The following is a 21,213-nucleotide window of genomic DNA, read 5'->3' on the forward strand; positions in this document are numbered from 1 at the left end:
CAGAATCGGAAACAAGCTCCAGGCTCTGAGCCATCAGCCCAGAGCCTGATGCGGGGCTCGAACTCCCGGACCGTGAGATCGTGACCTGGCTGAAGTCGGACGCTTAACCGACTGCGCCACCCAGGCGCCCCTTATTTTAGCCTTGTCTTAAATAGTTATTCATGAGAAATGATTAGTTGGATGAGGTCGTTATATTTTTTCCTAATGGACATCACAATCAAGACATTACAATTGAGTTTTTGTTAGTGGAATACCTAAAATCCAGGGACACTGCATCATCATAGAGGAACGCAAGAAATGATGACGAATGAGCTCTCTACAGGCTCTTAAAATCCATTCTTAGTAAAGGCCTTGCCTCCCTGACACACAGTCTGTCACAGGGCCTGCAAGGAATTCTGTCCCTGATCAGTGTGGTGGGGGTTTGAACCAGACCTCAAATTAAAAGCACCCAGATGCACCGGTGTGAGCAACCCCACCATATCCAGTAACAGGTCTGCATGTGATACATGAGAAACAGACATCTTTACAGAAACTTGCAGTCGTTGAATCTCACCTCTAGGAATATGGCTATTTCTGCCCAGCCTGCTCATCTCAAGCTCCGGAGCCCATGACAGCCCAGACTCTATAGACAGAGGCAGGATTGGTTGACGGATGGAGTTCACATCAACAACCAGACTGGATGGTAAAGGCCTCAAATCAAAATAAATCCACCTCACAGCCCCCGAAAGATTTTTGGAATTCCTCAATGGGTTGCTTTCTCCTAGCTGTTTCTCCTGGTTATTATACAGTACTTGACTCCTATGGGTCTGGGAAACAGGATCATCCCAACTTCCAGAACAATCTGCATCTACTGGATGTTATTAGGATGAGAACATAGTGCTTGCAGGTGAACTTGAACTGACACGATCACTCCCGAAAAGCACATGTCAAGGAGCCTGGCCATCAGGGGCAACTGGACAGGAACGGAATCCCCTCCTTGTGCTGTGTCTGGCTGGCCTTGCTCCAGCATGTTCCTGTTCCTGTCCTTGGCCATCACCATTGCTCTTAGTGTTTGTGATCTGGCCTGTCCTGGGAGACCTCTGGAAGCCGGAAGTGAGGACGGGGTAGTGGACAACCAGCCCAGGTCAGAGTCCCGATGTAGGGGCAAGGCAGGGCTGTCCCCACATGTTGTCGTCACCTCCCTGGTGGGCTTTCCAACCACCGGGCACTGGGCAGTCAAGGACACACCCGGATAATTAGCCAGTGTGGTTTTGCTTTTTATTTTTTTATTATTTTTTAAAAGTTTATTCATGTATTTTGAGAAAGAGAGAGAGGGACTTTGAGCATGCATAGGGGAGGGGCAGAGAGAGAGGGAAACAGAATCCCGAGCAGACTCCGCGCTGTCAGCCCAGAGCCTGAAGCGCGGCCCAAACCCACGAACCATGAGATCATGACCTACGCTGAAACCAAGAGTCGGACACTTTACCAACTGAGCCACCCAGGTACCCCTGGTTTTGCTTTTTAAATAGGATTTGTTGCCTTTGTTTGTTTGTTTTTAATACTGTAAAAGTCAGAAATGTATGCTATAGAAAGTACAGAAAAGTACAAAGAAAACAACACGACTCACAGATGATCCCACCACTTGGATAACCACAGTAAACTTTCTGGGTGGATGTCTTTTTAATTTTTGGCAGGGTTGACAGGGCGGAGTTGATTTGTAACTGAGGCCAGATTTTTTTTTTTTTTTTTTTAGTAATTGAGTTATAGTAGCTCTCAGGCCACAGAACAAAAGGATGTTCAAAGACCGACTTCTAAAACTCTGTCTACTCCCCCTTCCCTATCCCTGCTCTTATAAAACCCCATTGACGTGATCTTAAATTCTAATAATGCCTCCTAGACACCAAGTGTAACTTCCTGGCACAGCTCTCTTGCCTCACAAGGCAGCCATAGATAAAGAGCCAGGGGTGTGTTGGCAGGAAAAGCAGACACAGTGACCTTCTTGCCGCATGGAATCATTATGTCTGGATGCATTCTGTGAGTCTATTTTCAGGTTCTGCGTAACTTCAACTCCTAGGACCAAACGCTCCCTCCCTATGCTCGATGGCATGGGAAGGAGGCGGAGGAGAGATGCACAGAGGGAGAAGATGAGACCCAGGCAATCAGTAATTAAGCTAACTCTAGTGACGGGACATCACTCAGGCACACAATGTCCCCAAGTTCGTTCACTTATAACCCAGATTAAGTTCTCATCAAAGGAAGCAATTCTAAATATATGACCTAAATCTGCAATAAAATGCCCTTACAACAATTCACGAAGTAGAGTTCCCTTTAAACTTATTTTATATCTGTAATTTCACTTCTGGGTGATATACTTCATCATTTAATTTCCCTTCTCAAAGGCAAAAGGGATCATCAGCGGTCTGATCAGTTCATTTCATTCACAGTGGGTGCTGGGCACGGAGTTGAGCATAAAGGGGAGGAAGGCTCCTCTACGTTGCCTTCTCCTGCAAGCAAGCCCTGAACCCAACTTGGGACCTCATGGATACGATGCTCCAGTCCAGCACTCACTGAATACACCACCATATTCACAGACCACCATGCATCAGAATAATCTTGAGGTTCCAAGCCTGGCATGCCCATGATGAGTTCGCACACTTTGAAGAGATCATCTTTTTTTTTTTTTTTTAATATTTATTTATTTATTTTGAGGGAGACAGCATAAGCAGGGGAGGGGCAGAAAGACAGGGAGAGAGAGAGACAGAGAGAGACAGAGAGAGAGACAGAGAGAGAGAATCTAAAGCAGGCTCCAGGCATGCTCAGCATGGAGCCTGAGGTGGGGCTTGATCCCACGACCATGAGACCATGACCTGAGCCAAAATCAAGAGTCAGACACTTAATCCACTGAACCACCCTTGTAGGTGCCCCTACAAGATCATATCTTGAATTGAAAATTGGATAGAAGGGATTATGCAGAGCATGGGCACCTGAGATCATGGTGGGAAGGGCTAAGTTGGTTCTGACCCCACAAGAGTGGATCTAGTCATCTCCCCAGGTGGAGGAGGAGGAGACTGTCCCCAGTCTCAGTCAAAAGGAAGCACAGAGGCCTAGACCAGGCCTGGGGCAGGAGTGGGCCTGTGTAGGCTGCATGCACCAGTTGGCATACATATGTTGCACTGGGGGCAGTGACAAATGGCCCACTGCATTTCCCTGTCTCCTTTAGGGCCACCTGGGAAAACAGCAGGCTGTTGCTGTGGATGCTGGAAAGAGCTGAGCTGTCGGTTTGCAGCCTAACTGGGCTTCCACTGGTCTTTCTGCAGACCGCTTTCTTATCAACACTGCTGCTCTTGTGGGAACATGTCTTCCTGGTTCAGCCAAGAATTCTGCTGTCTGGGATTGTTCAGGACAAAACCACAGTGCCCGTGGGGGGTGGTGTGTCTGTGTAAACTTGAACATCAGATTGCACTGGTAGGGCAGGTCCTTTGTTGGCCAGGCTTGACACCTTGTATTCCTTCTTTCTCAGGCTGTGAATAGAACATGATTTGGCATCGGCCAAATCCATCTGCACAGAGTGAAAAGGAAGGCGCTAGGTGCAGGAGAGGGAGCCGGCAAAAGAGGAGGGAGTGGCTAAATGAATGAAAGCCTGATGAGACCATTGTGAAGATTAAAAAGGCCTTTTTGTTAAACTGTGACCCCTTTAAAGGACAGTACAGGTTTTACCAAAGCAAGAACCCAGCCGGGCGACGGCTAATTGCTGCCATGTTTCTGAATGGTCTGCCTTTGGTAAGTGATTTCCATGGGAACGTGGCTGGCACCACGAGGATGCTGCCGGAGGACGTGGGGGAGGGGAAGGCAGGGTTCCTCTGTTCACCTCCTCAGCCCCCCTGGCCCCAGCAGTCCCTGAAACCTCCCTGAGGATCACAGAGTTCCGGGAGGAAGCTCTGTTCTCGGAGGCAGGGCACCCACGCCTGCACCTTGGCTCATTGCTCACCTGGCTAAATCACTTAGCCTCTCAGCCTTTGGTGAGATCTCTTGCGTATTTGGAATAAAGGCACTAATATTCCTGAGCCACTTGATCGGGTTGTTTGTGAGGCCTAAAATAATACATGTGAACACGCTCTGTAAACTGGGATGAGCCGCGTGCAGGGGACTATTGCCACGTTAACCTTAATTCCTGCTCTTTTTTCTAGGCTGAGTTGCATCTTGTTTCTCTCTTTGAAAACTGCCTTCCCCCGTGGCTGGTCACTTTCCACCATGCTGTACCTCTGGATCATGCTTGAGCTCTGACGTTGTACTGCTCCGTCTCTCTTGTTGGGGGAGCACGAAGGGACCTTCTTCCCTGAACATCTATTTCTCTTCCTCAGCCCTGTCTCCTTCAGATCCCTGCACACAGGTTGTCACTTGTCCATGATGAATGTTTAGTGAAGGTATGTATTATGTTTGAGATATTTGGGTTTATTTGTTACAGCAGCTGCCATTATCTTAGCTTATCTAGTATGTGATAAATATACTAGGAAATAAAATGCAAGCCACGCCCCCAAGTGCCTGCTTCTATCAGAACTGTATTTTCAGCGGGCAACTCAACTTGAATCTTTTAGTTGTAGGACAACAAGATGTCTGGGGGAGGAATCTGTTATGTTGGCACCTCTGTTTGGGTGTACAAGTTATCATGGGGTTTAAAGGTGAAAATAAGAGCATAAGAATATGTGTGTTAGCTGGCCCTAACCTGGTCAGGAAGGCTGCCTGGGCAGTGGACTAAGCAGGCCCAAGCCTGGAGAGGCAATCTGTGGCAAGAATGGACCTCCAAATTCGATGCTAGTAATTCCTGAGATTTTTAAGAAGCATGCTCCTCAGGTCTCAATATGTTCTAGAAGGGTGCCCTGTCACTCTCACAACCAGAGTCGGTCCACAAAGCAAATCCAAGAAGCAAATGTATTCATTCTTTTGTCCGCTCAAAGAAATACTTTCTGAGAGATGACTAGGTACTCCTTCGAAGTTGCTGATGGTGTAGTGTCCAGACCTTTCAAGCCAGGCTTTGCATTTCTTGAGGAATGTTTCCCAGACCCTCTTCAGGGCTGCAGAACCATGAGGGCAAGGCATCTTTCCACTAGCAATCATGCCTTTGCTTACTCGGGGGAAACTGCCCTAAATTTGTGGGGGGCTGGAGGATGGAAATGCACAACTGAGGAATGGCTCGATGGCTTTCTGCTCCCACAGAACTGCACATCATTCACCCTGGTCCAGGATTCAGAAGGTGGACCTCAGTTTTACATGATACTTGCCTCAGGAAGTATCTCTAAAACGTCCCTTCGCCTTCCTAGAGGGGCTGCATACTCAGGGGGGCAAGGCCTCCAATAATGAGACCAATGAGCGGGCAGGACAAGTCAGTTGGTGATTGAAACGGAAAAAAAAAAAAAGCAATAAAGGCTGTCCAGGAACTTCCCCCTCTGAGGGAGACTTTTAGACTCTGAATTCTAAGAACAGTCTCTGAGAATAAGAATGCTCTTTGATAGAACATTTCCCTGGCTTTTGAGGCATGTTATAACCAGGCAGTGCCCTGCATGCCTGATGAACTGACTTGGGAGTATCTGGAATGTTCAGCCAAAATGAAGGCAGGCGGGAAATCACACACTGACCTTCCTTTCCAATGAAAATGGAGCAAATGACTAATTTCAAAACCATTAACATGTAAAAGCGGCATATTTCTTCTGAGGACAGGGCACAAAGGCTCTCTAAGGAGATTGCTGGGACATGATTACCAGCAACATTCAAGTTTTCAAAAACACGCCAAGGAGGCTATTCACTAAGAGTGGGTAGCGGTAAAGTAGCTGCTTCATTAAACTGAAATAGCCTCGGCAGGGCTGTGCTTACAGACCCACGCTACCAAATTATACGTTTCTTTTCTGGATGCTTCACTGACCTCATTATGTGGAGCGGAGGGTTTGTCATTCCAAATAAAGTGACCGTCCAAGTCTTTACAAACATGTCCGTCAGGCGCCTCATGAGACTGCGCACTGCCACACTGCCTGGCCCAGTGGGTTAAAAAACAAAAAAGCAAAAAACAAAAACAAAAACAAAAAACTTGCCTTTTTGTTTTCTCATTATGCTCCGCTTACGTGCGCACTGTCACACTTGCATAGTAGAGTAAGCAGGCGAAGTGCCGGTTTCCGAGCATTAAGGAGGTTTTGATGTGGGGGTAAAGACACTTTCTTGAGGAAAGCGTAAACACCGGTGATGAATCAGGTGGGGGGAAAAAAAATCCAGACTAGCATGAAGGCAAGTTGGATCCAGAGAGTTCTAATCACACAGTGTCTTTTTGAAAGTGACACACGGAGTTATTTATCCCTTCCTTGTTATTAGTTTTGATTCTCCATCCATGTTGTTATTTTTGACTTTCAGCCACAAGAAGCACCAGAAGTATCAGGCTAATTTTTTTTTTTTCATTTAAAATTACTAATTTTCTCTTCAGGCAGGTAAAATCCTCTCCTTCTGCTGAAGGCAAATCAAGTAACAATTATAGTGTTTATACATATTTTTTCCCCCTCAAGAAGTACTCATAAAATTAATTCGGATTTTGGAGGCTATCCATTTTTTCATTTAATTTTAATTATATAGATGAAAATGGCAATTAAAAATCCCACAACTGCCTTGTGTGTTCAAAGACACAGCGGCAGCTGAGTCACACTTGCAAGTGACAACAGGACCTGGGACACAGACCCCTGCTTCCCAAAGCAGGGGTGGGCATGGGGCAGGGCTCTCTGATGAGTTCTGGGGACCGGGGAGCAATCAGGACACATCAGAAATGTTTAAGTGACAAGTTGAAAAACCACAGAGGGGAGCAGGCAAAAGAGAGTAAGACATTCCCGGGACATCGCAGGGAGATGAAAAAGAAAAGTGTATTCTTCAAATGACATTCAGCATGCCTAGCACCCAACAGCTCCCTGTCTAGACTAAGGAAAAGTGTGGAGGGTACAACACGCTAACCAGGATATCTGGTGATACAGGGGGTAAATGTTTCAGCTCCAAAGGAGGGCAGAATAAACCCTAAGAACCAGAAGTCCCCGGTCTGTCGCTTCACTCATATTCATTTTCTACCAGCATCCAGGTGAATGCCCACCATAAAGGAAGTTGTACCTCACTCACCTTTTCTGTGCAAACAGCCCTGTGCCCGGTGTGTAGGTGTGCCTAACTTCAGCCTCCCACCCCCGAGAATAAAGCCAGCTGTTAGCGTATTTTCAGCCCGGGTGCCTTGGGGCTTTCCCCGTCTGCATTTCACCAAGACCATGGGGAGGCTGCACTCTTGCCCTCTCCCAGGGTCATGTCCAAGCTCTACATTCTGCCAGGTTCTGGGGGCCCAGGCCTCACTTCAGGCCCTTGAGGTCCCAAAAGACTTGGCTCCATTATCCTTGGCTTCGGCGCAAGGTTGACTTAAGTGACTCAGCTTGGTGAGGAGTATTAAGGCAAGCACAGAGTAAAGATGAAAACTCTTTGGATCTCGCTTTTCAGCCCTGTCTTTGGCATTAGAGGGACTCCCTATCGTGTGCTTCATAACATTAAAAGCCTCCCAAATTCCACATGTGCTCATTATCTCACATGTGCTCTAGAGACGTGCCAGAGTCTCTGGGTGTCTTTGCGTTGCTTTTGTACATATTTGGCTTTGGGGTCAGGAGCACTCTGGGATGGTGGGGGGAAGGGGACAGAGCCCTGGCTTATAACTGCCACCCAGCGCTTACGAATGGACGAGACTTACCCGGCACTAAGCCTCATTTTCCTCCCTGACACTGAGGACCTGGGATAGGTGTGTGCCTGGCACGTGGAAGTGCTTAAGACTGTAGTGCAGCGGGGTCAGCTTACAACAGCTGGGGGCCAGGGAGGGTGTGAGGGGTTCCTTCCAGATCCCTTACCTGGCCCATCCCCTCTACAAGCCCTCCTTGCTACCCTCGCATCTGCCCAAGCAAACATCTCACGGAAGCACAACCGCTGACATCTGCTTTGACAGTCTTGTGTAAATATAGCTAAAAAGCACAAAAACATCCCCCTGGAATGACTCTTCTTGGCCCTTCGACTCTGTTCCCTGCCTCTCCGCGACACACACTCACACACATACGCATACATGCAGAGACAAGCCATAGCTTCTTTTTTGGTGCTTCCTGAAAATAAACGGGTCTAGTCTTTTAAATTAAGGTGCAAACAAGCACACGAAAATGCACCACATAGCCAACGGCTGAGTTACCCGTGATCACTTGATCACTTAATCTCTTCACAGGGTCTTCTGGATTCTTGTTCTTCACCCCCTACTGGCGGGGAATGAGGCCTCTTTCTTCCTTCCTACCTACCTCGATGCAAAGCATTCAATGAACTCCTTCAAAGGAATCTGAGGAGTCACTTTGTCCTCGTGGGAGCACATGCCCCCTTCTGGCCTTTGCTCCTTTCGCTGCCTGGCCCAGCTTACCTTGCGTCTTGACATCAATCCCTGCATCTGACACAGCCCCCATCCGCTGGAGTATCAGCTTCATCTGGGCTTTTTCGGTGTGAGGACCAGCCAGCGCTGTCCCCAAGCCTCCCGTGCAGGTGAGTATGTTATTTTTTCTTTTTAAGTTTATTTTTAAAATTTACTTTGAGAAAGAGAGACAGAAAGAGAGGCAGAGAGGAGGAGAGACAGAATTCCAAGCTGGCTCTGTGCTGTCAGCGCAGAGCCCGACGTGGGGCTAGAGCTCACAAACTATGAGATCATGACCTGAGCTGAGCTGAAGAGTCAACCGACTCAACCGACTGAGCCACTTGGGTGCCCCAGCCGCTGAGTCTTTTTAAAGCCTGTTAGAAATATCGCAGCACATCACGTACATGGAGGACTGTTTTTACCAGAACATCCCGTTAGGCCCCATGGCCGCTTAGAAAGAAGGTCCTGAATCAAATATCTGGTCTGTTCATTTCTTTGTATATCCAGCCCCACCAAAAAGAAGGGGTGAGTTTCCTTAACCTGATCCAGCCTGTTTGACAGAAACAGAACAACTTTATACTGACACTGAATTAAATTCTCATCCAAGATAAAACAGTCAAATATTATACAGAGGTCTGTCTATCTTTACTTTTAAATTTTCATCTGATGGGTTTTCCTTCAGAACATACAAAAAAAAAATTACACTATTAATAGCAATAGTGTGAATATATTTTTCTATTTTCATAGCACTATTCATTTGCCATTCTCTAAGTGCTTAATAAATACAGTGGGTCTTTACTGCCTTCCAGGGTGAAAATAACAGTTATGCCCCCACGGAGCTCATTCATTTGCTTTATGGGCTAAAAAATCTCTAGTGTGTCACAAATTAACAAAATGTTCCTGAGGACTGTGTTTTATTCTTGAATCTCCAATTTCACTAATAAATGTGAAAAACACATGTAGCCAGATAAGCCCCTGGAGACCAACCACTGCGGATGCTGAAGAAAGCAAGTTATTCCAGCTAAGATCAGCATTCACTTTTCCACCAGAGACTATTTGTTACCCAAATTCCCCTCCAATTGCTTGATGTAAGGCAATGGAATTGGTTTGCAGTGACTACCCCCAAAAGCTAACAAAACAAGTTTTTCTTTTAAAAAAGGATACTTTCAAAAAATAATCTTTTTTTTTTTTTTTTTTTTTTTTTTTTTTAATCATCAGATAATGACCTTTTTCTAGTCACGGCCCCAGTGGATCCATACACTCCCACCTCTGAGAGAGATCTGTTATTCCTTTCCTTAATATTTTCAGCATGCAAAATTTTAAGCAGAGAGAATACTAAGTAAACTGACGTAGATATACTCCCATCATGCCAATTTAACAACGAATCAAAATTTTGCCACACTTGTTTCTCCTTCCCTCCTTTTCTTCTTTCCTATGAAGATTATTTTAATATTTATTTATTTTGAAAGAGCGTGTGTGCATGCGTGTGCACGACTGCGGGGAGGGGCAGAGAGAGAGAGAGAGGGAGAGAGAATCCCAAGCAGGTTCCGTGCTGATATTGGCGTTCGATCCCACCAACTGTGAGATCATGACCTGAACTGAAATCAAGAGTAGGATGCTCAACCGACTGAGCCACCCAGGCACCCCAGTATGCAACATTTAGATGTCTATTTATGTACCTCTTACTTGCCACCTCCTTTTCTTCTCCCTGCCACTATCTTGCTGAAGAAAGCCACATTCAAAATTGGCTTTCTTGCGGTATCATTTAATTTGTTCCTCTATCCCCTATGTTTTCTGTAAACGTGTAAGTGGCCTTGATAGAGTTCAACTCTTAGGCAACAATAGCTCATAGGTGACACTGTATACTTCTCATTGTATCACATCAGGAGACACCTAATGGGTGTCCCATTTTTAATGGGTTCAAGTGATGGCGGATGATTCCCTCATCCTTCCCCATCAATATTCTAATGGTCTAATGATTGCACCCATGGATGACAGTCGCTTGAAGCAATTATTTTATTTGGGGGCCACAAAATTAAGCTTTCCAAGTGGAACTTCCCTTCACCTTTAGTAGCAAGAATTCTGGAAACAACTTTCCTTCATCAACCAGTGCAATCTGGTTATGCCGAAGTCCGATTTGCATAGAAAACGCATGATCGCTGTTTAATTCTTTCCTTTGATTGTCAACTTTCAGAGTAAGGAATCTGTGCCTTAGTTACATGGTACAGTAACTGAGTTGTTTTGTTATCGTGTGTATTATTCTTGAAGGTCCACCTGTTTTTACTGAAATTAAGGAAAAAAACAAGTCAGACCACCTCACCATAACTAACCCTCCTTCTCATATTGAGAACTGGACTTGTGGTTTAAATGGACACAAAATAACTCAAGGGCCTGGTCTCTGCCACTGAGCGCTCTCAGTAAGAAGGCCAAGCACTGGTTCTCTCACCTGCTCTGGTGTCTGACTTTGTCTTTTTTTTTTTTAATGTTTATTTTTGAGAGAGAGAGAGACAGAGCACAAGCAGGGGAGGGCCAGAGAGAGAAGGAGACACAGAATCCTGAAACAGGCTCCAGGCTCTGAGCGGTCAGCACAGAGCCCGATGTGGGGCTTGAACCCACGAACCGTGAGATCATGACCTGAGCCGAAGGTGGATGCTTAACCAAGACTGAGCCCCCCAGGCGCCCCGGTGTCTGACTTTGTCTTGATAGTTGATGTAGTCTTTCCTTAAGCCGAACTTCCCTCATAGACCGAGGCCTTCTGCATTGACTAATCTCCTGGGAAAATGAAAACAAATCTAAAAGATCGCCTCTTTTGCTTACTGCGACACAGACCACTTGGTGTCACTTGCCCCCGTAGACTTCCGCCATCATATTATTTACTGGATGCATCTGAAGGAAGCAGATTGGCAGAACCACATGGCTTCAGACTGACTAGCTGAGGTCACTGGGCCTGTATCAGTTGGACCTTGTCTGTGACTCATCAGGAAGCCATTCTCACCCAATGAAGCCTGCAGGTGCCATCTGGCTTGGCCACACCCTGCTTCGGGGTTGCGGTAATAACACAGTGACGTGCTGGGCAAGCTTCCACTGGGGGAAAAATACGCACTGTGGGTGAAATCTGCCCATGTAATGAGAAACAGCTCCCCTTTTCTCTTCTCACTAATAAGGGTGAAAACATTTAGGCCATTCATGGGTATTCCCCAAAGAGGCATTTATAAGTCTTCTTTAACAATGGCTGATGAGTGTCTCCGAGACTGACAGGAATCCAGGGTCTTTTTGGCTCTCTAAGAGCAGAGACATTTTCTGCCCATTACTGCCTTGTTTTACTGACAGGCACCTGTCAGTTAGACATTAAAACAGAGTGATAATGGGGAGATAATATGCTGGCTCTGTCCACACACTTCAAGAGGGAAGCACTCAAGAAAAATGTGTATTTTGGGAAACCTAGATGCTCATGTGCCCATCTGCATTTCTATTTAGTTTGAAATTGAGTGCAGAATAATAAAGCAGTGAGAAGAGGGATAACAGGGAGACCCGGATCAGAAGAGCTTCCCAAGTGGCCCTGCAGACGCCAGTGTGGGTGTCCTGCTCTAAGCAGGGGGAATGGCTTAGGAAATGCATGCCAGAGAGGAGGAGCAGGACAGACGCTCCCCCCTCCCCTCCCCGCGCCCGGCAGGCTTCACTGGAACTCCCTGAGAGCTGCTGAACTAAGGAACTGGCAGAAAAATATCTTCCAGGACTTTGTAAATGGAGGACTTTCACACATTCTGCAAAAGTGCAAATACCCTCTTTTGAGAGAGAGGTGAAAAAGGAAGTGCACACTATAAATAAACTAATAAAAGCAATTCGATTCCTTCTGAGAATCTTTCTAGTAAATAGTTCTCTGTCAGAAAGTAATACTGTTACTCAGATATTTGGACCTCCAGTAGTATCTTCGGGTCCTGACTTCTTGGCTAATGCGTATCTTCTAGTACATACACACACACACACACACACACACACACAGACAGGCCCCATATAATACCCTCTTTATTTTCTTCAATCCAATAAAACGTCAATGTATTCAGTTAATGATTATAATATAATGCCATCTTAATGCTAACTAGTCACCATAAAATCTTACCATTGTGGACTTTAGCCATGGAGCCCGGGACTACTGAAGTGTAATCCCCACTGCAAAGTTGTCCTATGAGCACAACAGGAGGACAGCAGGTGCCATCACATCCAGTGGCAATGGTCAACTTGACTAGCATAGATGCCAGAAATCACTCGCCTCCCCGCTAAAAAGTGTTGGAATTTTCTTTCTAAAATGCCAAGTGGGAGAAAGCTCTCTCTGCAAAGCTCTCTCTGCTGCAGTGATTCAGCATGTGGGATTTGGAGTTGAACACTGTTGGTTTGAATCCTGGCTCTTCCGTCTACCAGTTATGACTCCTCAAGCTGGGGATAAAATGGTGCCCATTTCATATTTGAGAATGAAATGAAACAATGTATCTAAAGTACACAGCAAACACTGCTGGCTGCAATGATTGGGCCAGGGCCACGGCAACCGCACAGGTCTCCAGGGTACGCTGTCGCTTTCAGTATTTCTGTTCAAGCCAAGAGACATTTATTACAGTACTGACACTAATAGGGGAGGCAACAAAATGCTTTGACAGGCAGAGTGGGGAAGCAAAAGACAAAAACAAAAACAACTCACGAGCTTAGGAATCAGGCACACGGTTTTGAATACTGGCTCTTGCCACCAGTTACCAGGGCTCGGTTTTGGATAAGTGACTTGACTTCCCTGCACATCAATTTGCCCATCTGTGAAAAAGAGAAAGTGACTTCCTTACAGAGTGGTCGTGCCCTCAGCTGACAGGGTATGTAAAGTGCCTCACCCATTCTGTGTCCACTCAGCGGTCTCTGTCATTATTATTAGAATATTACATGAAGCTCTGGGAGGGACAGAGGTGGGCCTGACGCATCTTGTCACTGGGTGGTGTGACCCTGGGGATCCTGGGCTGGGGCAGATGGACCAGAACGTGCCAGGGGAACAGCAGGTTGAGACAGAACACACACACACACACACACACACACACACACACACACACAGAGGCATCCTAGGAATCTAAAAGAAATTACGTATTAGAAGGCGACATGTGTAGAGAGTATTACCTTAAAACATAGCATCAATCCAATACAGGATATAAAACTGTCTCCCTTTGTTTTTGCTGGCAGGCAAATCTGAGGCTCTGGGGAGCCAGATGGGCCACGATTACTCTTGGAACCTTCCCTTTATCTTCCATGGGTTTGCCCAAGAGCCAGGTACCATTGTGGCCCCAGATGAGGTAGCTACCCTGAAACATTTAAGATGGACACAGAGGAATGAATGGTCCTGCTCTTTGCTGGGGAGGGCATGTCTTTGGACTTTCCTAACAACAGAGGAGACAATTAAACGGAGTCTGTCATTTCATTTCCATCCGTTGATGTCAACACTCCTAAAACCAGGCCCTCACTTATCTTGTTTACACAGTGCTCAGCACTGGGCCCACTTAGATGTTTACTAGGTACATGAGACAAATACATGTTCTTTCAGTAAAGGAGGGATATGCAGAAAGGGAAATGTCCGACTTTTTGGATATTGGGTTGTAAGGATCTGGACACTTGAAAGAGGTTGAATATACCGTATCATGCTTTTTATTAAGTTCTCCTTTCAAGGTGACATAAAATACGTGTCCTGTTTGCCAGGGGAGAAAATGCAACCAAAGCTAATCCATGATGACGGTGTGTATGTATGCAAATGAGGCATGCTGATTTCTCTAGCTTGGTCTATTCATAAACTGGACTGATTGCTTAGATTTACAACCGATGATCACTATGGTAAATTCAATAACAGAATTTTCTGCTCTAAATGTAGCATTCTCTTCAGTATCTTTTTACAGCCCTTAAGTGGTTTTTGATGTACACGAAACTAAAAGCTTGGAGAATTAAAAATTACACAAATAATGAAGATGAGTTCCTAGGTGAATTACCCATTACTGTGGAGGTTTTTGGATAGTTTCATTAAAAAGAGTAAAAAGGCCATCTAAAGATACTTGTGTATCTACAAATGATTGTGAAGTCATTGTCTTTATTTCTTTCCAACTCCCATAAGCCTCTTTTATTAGTTTCAAGGAATAAAACTCCAATCTGCTTCAGTAAACTGCATTATTTTTTAAACTACAAAACATACGTGGTTTCTTTACATGAGCAATCTTCTTTAATGGCAATGCAGCCATTGGGAAGACCACACTAAAACGTATAGTTTATAGATCTTCCCTCTACCTTCTAGCTCTTCTCTACCTTCTTCTTCTTTTTAAAAACAATATTATTAAGATCTAATGCTTTAAAGTTTTTTTAAAATTTTAATTAAAAAAAATTAACTCCAGTTAACATACAGTGTTGTATTAATTTCAGGTGTACAATGTAGTGACTCAACAATTCTCTACATGACTCCATTCTCATCATGGTAAGTGTACCCTTAACCCCCTTCGCTTATTTCACCCATTCCCCCACCTCCCCCGCCCCTGCCACCTGCCCTCTGGTAACCATCAGTTCTCTAGTTAAGAGTCTGTTTTTTGGTTAGTCTCTTTTATTTATTTATTTATTTTTAAGTTTATTTATTTAATTTTGAGAGAGGGGGAGAGAGAGAGAGGGAGACAGAGAATCCCAAGCAGGCTCCATGCAGAGCCTGATGTTGGGCCCGACCCCATGAACTGTGAGATCATGACCTGAGCCAAAATCAAGAGCCAGTTGCTTAACTGACTGGACCATCCAGGAGCCCCTTGTTTGTTTTGTTTCTTAAATTCCACATATGAGTGAAATCAGATGGTATTTGTCTTTCTCTGAGTGACTTATTTTGCTTAGCATTATAGTCTCTAGATCTGTCCATGTTGTTGCAAAAAGACCCAATACTTTTTAACAAGTGCCTGGCACATAATGAGCTCTTAAAAATATCTGCTGGCTCACTGAATGAATAAATGAATTCACTATCTTAATATCAAATTCTGGATCCAAGTTTAAAGTCATGCAACAAAGGGCTGAAACAGTTAGTTCTCTTACTTAGAAGTACAATCCTTTCTATCTGACTTCTTTAAGTGTTTTTTTTTTTCTTTTTGGGGGAGAGAGGTGCAGAGTCCAACGTGGGGCTCGATCCCATGACCCTGGGATCACGACCGGAGTCCAAATCAAGAGTCGGACGCTTAACTGACTGAGCCACCCAGGTGCCCCTAACTTCTAGGCAGTCCAGTATCCCCTCTGCTATTTAATGGTTGCCAACATTTTATTTTTTTCCATGAATCTTGAATAATCCTTTTATGTGTGTGGAGTTTTTTTGTTTTTTTTTAATTGAAGGAGAATCCTGAATAATCATTTTGTTCATGACCAGACTTGGAATCAGGTGCTCGTTGGTACAGGTCATTAATAGGCGGACTATGAATTTGAACTCTTAACCTAAACATGGCTTGCAAGTATCTCTAAAATAAAGAATCTCTAATTTCCCTTCCTATTCCCTCCTATGCACATAGTCTCCTTAAGCTGACATGGCGTGTGTTGTTTAAAAAATCAAAGAATGAATGAATACATGAATAAATGACTAAGTAGATGAAGATACAAAATACTTCAGAGGTAAAGCAGTTCCCATTTTCCCATCAATTCAGAACCCTTTGAAAGTGCAGAAAAGGAGGATCTGTGGCTCGAAGATCTACCGAGACTTAGGTTCTTGATCTGTGGCTTGAGTAGAAGCATGGTGGAAGCTAGATCTCTGTGGGACCCTGACTCGGAAGTCATGGATAGATTATTTTTCCCATGGTGATAAAATGGCTGGCTATAGTTGAAATGGTACTATTACTTCCGTATTCAGGTGACTGAGCTCTTATGAGCTGGTGCTGGAATCTAACCATCATATGACCAGGTTTCTATTTGTCACAAGATACCATGTGCACAAGTTGAGGAAGCCTGTCCCTTCTGTTTCTGAATGATACGAAGTAACAAAACCACTAGAAATAGCTATTGTTGTAAAGAAAAAAAAAAAAGGTTGCTATTTCAGAGTCACCTGTAGGGAATGGTTGGGATAGGTAGGCAGGCCACGGAGGCACAGGATTGAGGGTGTAATGGTTAATTTTATGTGTCAATTTGACTGGGCCACAGGGTGCCCAGATCTTCGGTCAAATATTATTCTGGGTGTTCCTGTGAGGGATATTTTTGGATGAGTTTCACATTTAAATCCATAGACTGAGTAAAGCAGATTGCTCTCCCTTATGTGGGTGGGTCTCATCCAATAAGGTGAAGACCTGAATAAAACAAAAGGCTGAGTCTCCCTTGAATGAGAGGGAATTCCTCCTGCCTGACTGCCTTTGCACCGGGATGTGCTTTTTCCTGCCTTCAGATTCTCACTGAAACACTGGCTTTCCCTGGGTCTCAAATCTGCCGGCCTATGACCTCGAATTTACATCATTGGCCCTTCTGGGTCTCCAGCTTGCCTGTTAACCCTGCAGATCTTGAAACCTGTCAGCCCCCATAATCACATGAGTTAATTCCTTATAATAAATCTCTTTATATCTGTCTATCTATCAGCTATCATCATCATCATCATCAATCTATCATCTCCTATTCTGTTGGTTATGCTTCTTTGAAGAACACTGATTAATACAGCAGGAAATGCCAAAAAGGTGATAATCTAAAAAGTGTATATGTACATACACGTATATATCCATGAAGCAAAAAATGAAGATAAAATCCATAAACAAAAATAAAAAATGATAATAAAATAAAAATCCATAAAACAAAATTTAACCAAGTTCCCAATTTCCTTCCTGGTGATGCTCAGGCCATGTAAAAGGTAACCTACAATTCTTGATGACACTCTATGCAGAGGGTGGATGACTGGGGTAGGTTGGGCAGAGATGACATGGGCAAGGGTGATGAGCCTCCACATACAGTGCAGAGCAATTTGCTGGTTTCTGCTGCTAGTCTTACAATGGCTGGACCTTTCTTTTCAGGAATCTTTCTTTTAGGATATAATGCTTGAGTCTTTTCTTTATGGAACCCATTTTAGGGGCATGATCAGAAATGCAAACAGGGAAGTATGCACAGTCCACACCCACACTTCTCTTTTATATTCTCCAGTGTTCCTTTCAAGTGGCACAGACAACTGCCCAAAAGTGGGGGAAAGATTAAGTAAACAGATCATACCCATTTCATGGATTATTAGTGGGGCCATTAACATTACTTTTATACTACAGGTGTACTGGCACTGGAAAATACAATATAAGGCTATAAGGCCATATGAAAAAAAAGTAGGCTATACAAATACCTATCTATAATTTCAACTACCAAAGGGAGAAAGATGCTATATCAACATGTGAACAGTGGTTTTCTCCAGGTAATAAGCAATTCTTGTTTCATTTTTATTGTGCAGGCTTTTTGTATTTTCCAAAATAAAATGTATTTTTATCATATTTAGACTAAAAAGGATAAACAAATAACATCCTATAGCCCTCAAGAGGGGAAGCACATTAAACCACCTTTGGAAAATGATAAACACAAAAACCAAACGAGAGCAAGCCAATCCCAAACTCAAAAAGGCCTGTGTCCTCATCATAAATAATCCAAAATCAACCAAGACCACTTCCTTTCTTCTCTAGGTGCAGACATAACACTAGAGATATCCAGGGAAGGATATGCAACAACCCCTCTCCAAGGCAGCCTGCTCCAAGAAGCAGCTGGTTTAGTGGGAAGACCCCTGGGTCAGACCCCAGAGGCCCTGGGTGCTTTGCCTCGGACAGGCATGGGGACCCCACTGTATCATTTATATTCCCTCAGCTTTGGCTCTTCATCAGTAATACATGAGAACTAAATAGTCCTCAAGGATCTCCTCAGGGCGTTGTCATTATAAAATGGAGTGGTACCTGTGCAAATACCCCCACGTACAAAGCACTACAGTGACGTAACACGGTCATCAATGGTCTCCAACACCAGGTTCATGAGCGAATCCTCCAGTGGCCCATCCTCCCCCACCTTGGTGGCGGCTGCAGATGTCAACAGTGGAGAGACGAAATGACCCAGACAGGATACTCTCTCTTCCCCGCCCCCCCACATAAATACAATGTGCCTAAATTAACATTTGGTTAGCTTGTTTCTTTTTAACCAGAGACATGCCAATTTAGATGAAAAATCCATATACTTAACATGAGTCATATCCTTGCTAGAGAAGACAAATCTATAAACAGGAGCTGTAATAATCAGCCAAACTTTTCTAAAGCATCATTTACATTCCTGTTTGGAATTTCTATATCCAAATTGCCTGCCCATCAATTGTATATTTAAACCATGTGGCCTTAGGAGAACTGGTGGATATTTTCACTTGTTTCAGAAATGAGGAAACCAAAGCAAAGGGATTCTATGATTTTCCCAGCCCCCTGAAGTTCGTGGAAAAACTTGGTAGCTCCATCTCTGACCTCAGTTTCTTTAAGATTTTTTTTTTAAAGTTTTTATCTATTTTTGAGACAGAGAGAGACAGAGCATGAATGGGGGAGGGGCAGAGAGAGAGGGAGACACAGAATCAGAAGCAGGTTCCAGGCTCTGAGCCATCAGCCCAGAGCCTGACGCAGGGCTCGATCTCGCGGACGGCGAGATCGTGACCTGAGCTGAAGTCGGACGCTTAACTGACTGAGCCACCCAGGCGCCCCTAAGATTTTTTTTTAAGTTTACTTATTTATTTTGAGAGAGACAGAGACAGTGTGAGTGGGGGAGGAGCAGAGAGTGAGGCAGAGAGAGCATCCCAAGCAGGCTCTGCACTGGGTTCAAACCCACGAAACTTGAGATCATGACCAGAGCTGAAATTGTCCAAGAGTCGGATGCTTAACCAAGCGAGCCACCCAAGCTCCCCTCTCTGATCTCAATTTCTCTGCCAGGCTCCCATAATTATTATTTAATACTGATGAAGTGTCTACATAATGCAAGGTGCCCTTAGTCATTCTGGCTGGGGTGATAAGGAAGACTAGGGCAAGAGGAATAGAACTGAAAACTTTTTTTCCTCCTCCAAAGTTGGAGTTAACAAAGTTGGTGATTTCTCCAGTTATGACAAGTATATTCCACAAAAAACTTCAGAGTTTCCTAATACATTGAGTAGGACTGCATTTGCTTAACGGGAAAGTACATGCTCTTTTGATAAGACTCAAATTTTGAAACAAGAAGAATTCTTGGTATTTAATGCTTGGGCAAGACAGTGTGGAACAGCTACAAGATTTCATGATTAACTTTTATAATATGCAGTTGCAATGGCCATCATGGACGCTGATGAGTTCCTCAGACTTTTTCAATTCACATTTTACTAACTTAGAGGAGAGGACAGCATAATTCTCAGCTCTGTTGATCTGATTCTACTGAACATTCCCCTCCTCTCCCCAAGTTGGGAGTTAACGTGGAGGACACAACAGAGAAAATACGAAAAAAACTGAAAGCCGAGTCACTTTCCTTAGTATTCCCAAAGTCTCAGGCTGCAGATGAAACTTCTTTTCATATCTGTGAGTCACCACATATTTTCCTGGGTATCACAACTCATTCACTTCCCTTTTTGTGCCATGATTTAATTTTTCCCCGTAGCACTTTCAAACTGTAGGCAAGAAAGTTCTGCGAGCTGTCCTACTGAATTATAGAAAATTAGAATCTGGTTTGGGGGAAATAACTTCACATGTGCATTACAATGAAGAAAATGTCACAGTTCGTCAGTTTTTCAGAAGCCAAAATAAATAATTTTCCTTATTTCTTACAAACAAGGGGGAAAAAATACAGTGATCTCCTTTGCTATTATAATCAGGTATCTGGGGAGTAGGGGAGAAGTCTAAGATCGTCCTCTCTTTGAATAAAAGTGAATTCTGTGGATATATTAGTCACTAAAGTTGCAAATGGCTCTTTTTCTTAGAAAACCTCATGAAAGTTGCCAGACGTTGCCCATTTTTTGGATACTGTGTGATGATAACACAGGTACAAATTCCAATTAGTGTCCAGTTCTACAACAAACAGAACCTTATGCCAGAGGTTGATTATAACAGGTGACCCTCAGCTGAAACTCTGTTATTATTAATTTTTCACAGACAACACCACCCTGTTGGGTATACCTTCCCTATTAGAGAAGGTTAGGACCAGCGTCTCACCTATATACCTCCCTGTCCCCCATGCCCTTTCTTTTTCACTTGAAAGGAAGGCTTCCCCAAATGGTGTCAACTGTTTAGCCAAGATAGACAAAAGGTCTCCGGAGTGGTTGAAATGAAAGAACACAAACCAGCAACTAGCACTCTCCTGGCTTCTACCTGTGTCTCCATTTCCTTCTGATCCCCTAACCTTACCTGTACCATTGTGCGAGTGACCACCTGCGGTACGACCACCTTTGGAACATGGGACAGTATTCAGAGATAAGACGGCTCTAATGATCTTGGAAGAATTGGAAGACATCCTTGTTGTTGCTTTAAAAATAACTTATAATTACTTAAAAAGTCACTGTAATTTTAACAGCCAGAGATTCTTCTGGACTAAAGGTACTTAAGCCCCATATAGGAGAATTGAATAAAAAGGGAATCCAAATACCACTGAATTCCTATTACTCGAGGTTGTTATGTTCTGTAAATTGCTGTCAATGCTGAAGTAGCCAATGCTGAACCATTGCTCCTAACAGAAACCCAGTGCTGGGTTCCTGCAAGGCTCTGGGCATAACATTTTCATCAAGTGATAACCTTTCGTCACTACATAAGCTTACTTTATGTGTGTTTCTGTTTAAAGATACT

At 44.1% G+C, this 21,213-nt stretch overlaps 1 protein-coding gene and 1 long non-coding RNA gene across 3 annotated transcripts in view; one reads left to right on the plus strand and one right to left on the minus strand.

Moving 5' to 3' along the window:
• MARCHF3 (membrane associated ring-CH-type finger 3) overlaps nucleotides 1–21,213 on the minus strand; it is a 149,863-nt gene that overhangs the window by 37,731 nt on the left and 90,919 nt on the right. The window contains exon 2 of one of the 2 annotated variants that reach the window (XM_047084074.1): nucleotides 13,110–13,216. The exons of the other annotated variant lie outside the window; for it this stretch is intronic. The gene's annotated coding sequence lies outside the window, so the exon portion shown is untranslated. The remainder of the gene's footprint in view (nucleotides 1–13,109; nucleotides 13,217–21,213) is intronic. 2 annotated transcript variants of the gene reach the window in all.
• LOC124515308 (uncharacterized) lies at nucleotides 3,696–8,626 on the plus strand. Its single transcript, XR_006962787.1, has 3 exons — nucleotides 3,696–3,759; nucleotides 4,167–4,403; nucleotides 8,243–8,626. It is a non-coding gene; the product is annotated as an uncharacterized LOC124515308 (long non-coding RNA).

This window comes from Lynx rufus, unplaced genomic scaffold (assembly GCF_022079265.1).
Source record: "Lynx rufus isolate CCGP_SWC_20201006 ecotype Redwood Valley unplaced genomic scaffold, mLynRuf1.p SCAF_1, whole genome shotgun sequence".
Classification (NCBI taxonomy): domain Eukaryota; kingdom Metazoa; phylum Chordata; class Mammalia; order Carnivora; family Felidae; genus Lynx; species Lynx rufus.